The 7,207-nt window shown below is 46.0% G+C and overlaps 1 non-coding gene and 1 pseudogene across 1 annotated transcript; one reads left to right on the top strand and one right to left on the bottom strand.

The window, feature by feature from the left end:
• The first annotated feature begins 483 nt into the window (after positions 1-483).
• On the top strand, positions 484-2,821 carry LOC127674211 (sperm motility kinase 2B-like; annotated as a pseudogene).
• A 2,220-nt stretch (positions 2,822-5,041) lies between these two features.
• LOC127674275 (U6 spliceosomal RNA) lies at positions 5,042-5,147 on the bottom strand. The gene has a single exon (XR_007975326.1). It is a non-coding gene; the product is annotated as a U6 spliceosomal RNA (small nuclear RNA).
• Between the last annotated feature and the right edge of the window lie 2,060 nt (positions 5,148-7,207).

Raw genomic sequence — 7,207 nt, 5'->3', positions numbered from 1 at the left:
TACTTCGGGTCACTAGGACCCATCCAGCAGGTCCAGTTATTCCAGTATCATGAAGAGGTGCTACCTGAGGGTTAAAGTGGGGGGAAGAAGGAAGCCAGGCAAAGGGGGGTTCAATTGTTGAGGCTAGTTTAATGTTCCGGGGTACACAGGTTTTAAGCTCTCAGAGGAAGAGCTCTTCTCAAGGCAAGAATAAAGGAAGGAGGGGCAATCTTAGCAGTTTCTGCGGGAAGAGATAAGGGTCCTCAGGTGGGGACATATGATGTTTGCATAGTCTGGAGCACCCAACAGTTATCTCAGGACTTCCTTCCACCAGCAATCATGGGAGAGGCTCTTCTTTGTTTTACTCAGGACCTTTGCCCTGTCAGTCCTCCGGGCTGAAGTGAGGATCTCTAATGGCTTCCCAAAACCCTCCAACCCAATCATAGCCCCCCCTCACTCCTCTCCTCCTAGTTCCACCTTGTACAGAGCCATATTGAAGCAGTCATGCACACGGTTTGAGTTTGACATTAGTCAACAATCCCTGGCTTTGGGCAGGAATCTGCCATTAGGACATAATAGGGAAGTAGGTTAAAGCAGGAATTTTTATCCTTGGGTGGAGTGCTAAGAATGTACTTGACTATGGTCAAGGTTAACTTCTCCCAGATAGCCAGGATCCTGCTCCACCTAGGGTGGAGTGCTTGAAGTAAAGGTTAAGTTCATTGTTCCTCCAGGTCTAGGAATTCCTGAATTAAGCAGGTGACCTACCCAGCTGCCAGAGCAGTCAAGACAAGAACCTCCAAGAGAAGCTAGACAACTTCCACCAGAACTCAGCCTGGAGTCTAGGGTGGAAGGGTTTGCCCAAACTGTTAAAAGGTCTGGTGCCATTAAAGTTTCCGGTTTTGATCAATGAATATTGTCTTAGCCCTTTTTCTTTTTGTCCCTTCCCTATCCATCCCTCAGTTTCTGTTCCAGCAACGCATGTCGTAATAGCTGCAGGCAGCTATGGAATCCAACACCACCTCACATGCCCCTCCTGCTATATTACCTCTCCTTCTCAGAGAAAGGTAGGCTGACTCTTGTGTACCATCCTGCGCCTGGACATCCAGTCCTAGTAGGACTAAGCCTCTCCTCTACCACTGAGGCCAGGAAAGGCAACCTAGCTAGGGGAAATAGATCCAAAGACAGGCAACAATGTATGAGACAGCTTCATTCATTAGGGTACACCCCTGAAGATGAGATGCATATCTTCCTTTTTTTTTTCTACCTTTTAGGTAGCATTTATACTTTGTTGCCCCAAATGAGTTTGGGAGTGAAGAATCAGAAAACCTCAGACCTGAGTCCAACCTTTTTGGCACAGAGAGTTTCCACTCTCAGTATGTAATTGTAAAGACCATCGGCCATGGAAGCTGTTCCAATGTCAAGCTGGCGTACCACCGCCTCACAGGCACCCCGCTTGCTGTCAAAATGATTCATAAGAGAGAACGCTGGTGCCATCCTGTCACATCAGAGGTGGAGATCATGACGAGTTTGAATCACCCCAACATCATCTCTCTCTTCCAAGTCATTGAGACAGAGAAGAGAGTATACCTCATCATGGAGTTGTGTGAGGGTAAATCACTTTACCACCATATACGAGAGGCTGGCCACATGCAGGAGGATGACACCTGGGATATATTCAAACAAATGTTAAGTGCCATGAGCTATTGCCATGACCAAGGTATAGTTCATAGGAACTTGAAACCAGGCAAAATCATGATAGACCTCAATGGAAGAATAAAAATTATTGACTTTGGGCTCAGTGCCCAAGTGAAGCCAGAAGAGCAGCTGAGCTATCAGTGTGGGACTTTCCCATTTGTGCCTGAGCTCCTCCTTGGCAAACCATACGATGGCCCCAAGATCGATGTTTGGACCCTGGGAGTTGTCCTGTATTTTATGAGCACTAGCAGAATTCCATTTGATGCTCCCAACTTTAATTAGAGCTGCAAAGACAGGTTGGGTCAGGGAAGTATCCTGTCCCCTCTCCCCTATTAAGAGAACTCCAGGACTTGATTAGTCTTTTACTGACAGCAAACCCAAAAGTCTCTGAACTTATGAGGCATCCTTAGATCACAGAAGATCCCCAGGTGTTCACACATCCTTGTGAGGAGCTGCCCCCACTCAGGCCAGACCTGGCCATTATAAAAGCGATGGGACACCTTGGATTCAGAGAACAAGACATAAAAGATTCTTTATTTCAGAAAAAATACAACCAGGCCATGGCCTGCTATTGTTTCCTGAAACAACAGGCTGTTCATGAATGTGACAGCCTGACCCGTTCTCAGCACATGAATCCAGTGAGGACACCTTTACCTTCCCCTGATGATCCTGATACTTTTCAAAATTGAACTAAGTTGGAGAGAAAAACAACGAGCATTACTCTGGTCATCATCCACTAGTGAAATGTCTGTCCCTAGAGAGAGGAGAGCAAGAAGTGTCAGTTGGCCTGGTGTCCTTCCCTGCAGGACACTCCAGACAACACCCACAATGTGCCAAGCCCACATAAGTTCTAGTAGTGTGCCCTGCATTTCCTCCATGCACTTTGGAGCCAAGAATAGCCAGAGCAATGATAGCACAGCAGACCACCCCACCACCTCAGCAAAGGATATGCCAGAACCCAGCAGGGGCCCACCCAGAGGGTTTACGTGGTTGGCCAGGAAGATGGGAAGAACCCTCCTGAGTCTGTATTTCTGTATTCCAATGCAAAACAGATCTCGTCTGAGGCAGAAAAAAGTCTCCCCACAAAAATGAAACACGGGGAAGGCGTGTTAAGAAAAACATCAGGCCCAGCCCAGATATATTTGTGTACAAGAATGTATCTATTTTATTTGTGTCTGTGTCGGGATTGTTTTGTTTGTTTGTTTGTTTTGTTTTTATGGTTTTTTTTTTTTTTGTTTTTTTGCTTTTTTCAAGACAGGGTTTCCCTGTGTAGCCCTGGCTGTCCTAAAACTCACTTTGTAGACCAGACTCGCCTCGAATTCAGAAATCCTCCTGCCTCTGCCTCCCAACTGCTGGGATTAAAGGTGTGCACAATCATTGCCCAGTGATCATGTCACTGTCAACTGGAATATTATACTTCTGTCTATGTATATGATATGATGCATGGGGATTCTAGGTCTAGACACTGTGTGATGATGTTTAAACAGATCTAGCATGCCATATGGCATCTATACTGAGTATCTGGCACATTGCACTAGAAGGAGACAACAGGAAGGTACTGACCATGCTAGGAAGAGGAAGTAGGTGAAGGAAGAGGAGGAGATTCTGAGGGAGGGGAGGATTGGATGGGATGGGAACTAGGAGATGGGGGGAGGAAGGTTGAGAGGAGGAGGCAGCTTGGGGAGCAGTGTGGAGCAGGGTAACCACAGCTGGAGAGATGCCCTGTGCAGCTGAGTTTCTCAGTCCCTCACACATGTGTTGTTGCATTTTAAAAGATCACCAGAGGATGCCCGATGCTACCATCCACAGCCACAGTGTTGGAGAGGACACAAGTGTAGACATGGACCTCAGGATGAGTCTAGTGTAAGGCCATCATGTTCTGGGTCTGTTAGCTTCAATCAGTGCCCTGAGTCCAGCCAGGAGGAAGGAAGCAAATGAAGATATCCCAGGTGGTCCAAGGCCATCGCAACATCATCACTATTCAGAGCAGGGGCTGAAAGCCTGTCCAAAGCTGAGAGCGACAGGAGCCCCTGTGTCTACCCAGGTTCACATCAGACACCTCCACCAAGTGCATGTTCCTGCCTCACTCTTAGTAGAAGATATAAGGCTTCTTGATATGTTTGTTATAACTCTGAGAATTAAATCGATGTTTGTGTAAGACAAACTTGGAGATTTCCCTGCATCTTCTTTACATAGGAAAATTGGCCCTGTGGTGTTCTGGTGTTCAAAAGCCCCAGGAAGGCAAAGTTCAGGCCCCAATTCACCAAATCATTAAAAGTGCCTTTGAAGGGACCAAGATTTCAGGTACCTGAAGGGGGAATTGTAGAACCTAAGTGTGGACTTTCTTCTGGACCCAGCAAGCATTCTCAGAAGTACCATGGAGAACATTAGGTACCATCAGCTTGACCCACTTCTACAGAGGCAAGCATGGTAACCCTCGGAATTCCATATGCAGATGAAGCATGGGTTGGACCCCAGGGTTGTGAGGAGCCACAGGTCCATCCTGACCCACAGGATAATAATTGCATGAGACAAGGTGTTCACTCTCACTGTTGTAACATTTTCCCCTTAGATCCACTGAACAGTGTGATTCCCTTATGTCTGATTGCAGGCAAGTGTCCTTTAGTGAACAAGTCAGATCTGGGTAGAAGGAGAATGTGTGTTGGGAGAGAGAAAAGATGTTTTCTGTGAGAGGACAATCTCTAGTGACACAGACCAGATGTGCTCTGCCACAGGGACATCACCTAACAAGGCCAACTCTGAACCCTATCATACCTGATAGATTCCCAGTGCCTAGAGACCCTCATCTCACTGGCACTGAAGCCATTCCAGTGTTCACCTGTCACTGATGGCTCTCAGATTCCTGAGCTGTCCTTACACCATCTTTCTACTTGTCCCAGTATTAAGCCCTTGGCTTCTTTATGTCGCCAATCTCTTTAGGAAGCACCCTTCTCTAAACTGCACTCTTTACCTCATATAGATTCTGTCTCAGAAGCTCTCAGTGAGCAGATGTGTGGCACATGTGTTTGTCTGTGCCTTCGTGCCTGTTCATGTGTTATGTGTGCACATATGTGATTATATATGTGTGTTTGTGCACGTATACATACAAACATGTAGGCATATGCATGGTGTGTGTGTGTGTGTGTGTATGTGTGTGTGTATGATGTTTGCCAACATATATTACACTAGGAGTACACTCTAGTCTGCCTCCAATCAGAATCCTCAGTCCTATCACTCTGGTCATTCTCCTGGCCTTCTAGGTTTTTCTCCTGCCTCTCCACATATATGATTCTGTTTCCCTTTTCCCCTCCCACTCCTCTCTCCTAATCAGGTCTCTACCTCTCCCTGCCTCTGGTGATTATTTGGTAAAATCATGATATACTTTGTGGATTTGCATGTCATCCTTTTCCAGGGGCCATGCTATTCTTTTCCTTATTGTTACATTTTAGTTTATGTGCTGCAGAAGCAAGTACCACATCCTGATTTTATGGAGGTATTTTCTGAATTGAACCTCCCTCCTCTCAAATGACTGTAGCTTCTTTCTAGTCAGCCTAAAGCTATCCAGCACACCAAGCTTAGGGAATGAGTACCACTAAGTAGAGTATGTGCTGTAGATTTGGGTGACAACTTTGTCAGGTTGAAAACCCCATGCAGGCACCATTGCAAGCTCTTTCATGTACATCCTTAACTTTATGACTAACTCTTAGGGATGTGCAATTTTCACTTTAGAATTGAAAGAAGAGTTTTCCTGAATTTTTCCAACCTAATTGCCCAGTAAAAGAAATCTCAAGTCAAACAGTATCACTACAAGCTGTAAGCTTATATTGGGAGGATCTCCCAGTAAACTACTCTATTCGCATCTACATCATCCTATATCACTTGGGGTTTCTCCAGGACAGGAGCTTCTCTTCCTTTTCTTTGACAATCCTCCATAGTTCCTTCCCCTTCCTCATTGATCCTTTTCACCTCCCCGTAACTCTCAGCTCCTCCTTCTTCCTCCTACCCAATCATTGGCTCTAGCCTTTAACTGAAAAGTTAAGGTGGGGAGAAGGTTCACAAGGCACCTGTGTGCATGATTAACTCCACCTCTGTATCCCCTCCCAGGAGTGTAATTAGCATCAAAAAACAAGCCCTCGGCTCTCCACAAGTTAGTTGCTCTGGGAACCAATTGAACCAGAACACAAAAGTCAGAGGAAGCATTAAGTGCTTCCATTTGGATGAATGGAGTTATGATAGTAGAGCAGGCCTATCAGACTTCAGGAGGGACTAAAATGTACCCATTACTTTTATTGCAGGGAATGGTCTGGTTACAGAGGTGAGAACATTCCCCTGGTATATATTTCTTGGCCTACACATAGTCCTTGCCCTGTAACTGATTGTAAGTTGACCTGGCTAAGGCCCATTAGTTGTAATCTGCAATGGTTTGCTTCTATATGTTCAGGGACTGAAGCATGGAAAGCAATGCCATCACAGCACGGGGGTGGGGTTACCATTGAAGAGGAGCCAATCCTTATATGTGGGATCATTATGAGTAACATTCAAAACCTCAAACTCAAGAGCCCTTCGGGGATGCTGTTTTATTACCAGAAAGATTCACTGACTGAGGCTGAGGCACCTGCTCAGTTAGAGCTCTAGGTTACTGTGCAGAAAACGCTGGTCTCAATCTGATCCCTAGCACAGTGCAAACCAAGCTTCAACATGCACGCCTGTAATCCCAGCCCTCCACAAAATTCATTTTCTAGACCAGCCTAGGATACATGAGACCCTGTCTCAAAAAATAAAGACAATGATTAAAGAAAGTGGGGTGGCTCACATAGCCCATGATGATGCCTGTTGGATAAATGGACAAATTTGAATAAACCCTTTTTCCTTCCCTAACTGGTCCAAGTTGGTCAGGGTTTCTTTTGTTTATTACCATTCAGGAAGGCTGAGATGTAGCCACTTAGAAGCACAGCTGTACCTAGCATGCTCAAAGCACTGGGTTCACCCTAGCATGAAAAAAATGGTGACAGAAACCTGTCCATACTCTATGCTCAACAGGTCCAGCCTAGCATGGAGAATGGGGGCCTTCCTGGTCAATTCATTTTTTTTTCTCCTTTCTCCCTGGTAGCAGGAAGATTCACTCACACAGGCCCCAGTCCTCTCCACCTCTGTGAAAAGCATAGCATGAAGATGTCTCCTGATCTTGTTGAAGCTTTTCATCTTCCCACCCTGTTGGATGTCACCTAGCAAGTGGCAAGTCTCCATGTCAGGAGAGAACGCTAGCTCTTAGGCCTGTGAGCTCCAGAGGCAAGCACAGTGTAAGACCCCCCCAAAAACTGAGGGTGCCCCAGGCCCCACACCCCGGAAGGCGACACCCAAATCACTCACGAGAAATGGTCTCGATGCAATAACATGAGGATTTCTTTATTCCAGAATTCTGGGTTCCACAGCCGTACAAATCTCAGGGTTAGAGGACTGTGGATCACGGGTGCCGAATTGCAACAGCTTTTATAAGTTTACGACAAAGCCCGTGAATGACAAACCAATCATT

Source organism: Apodemus sylvaticus, chromosome 23, assembly GCF_947179515.1.
Source record: "Apodemus sylvaticus chromosome 23, mApoSyl1.1, whole genome shotgun sequence".
NCBI lineage: Eukaryota > Metazoa > Chordata > Mammalia > Rodentia > Muridae > Apodemus > Apodemus sylvaticus.
Note: the sequence above shows the minus strand (reverse complement) of the source record. Positions and strands in the feature narration are given on the sequence as shown.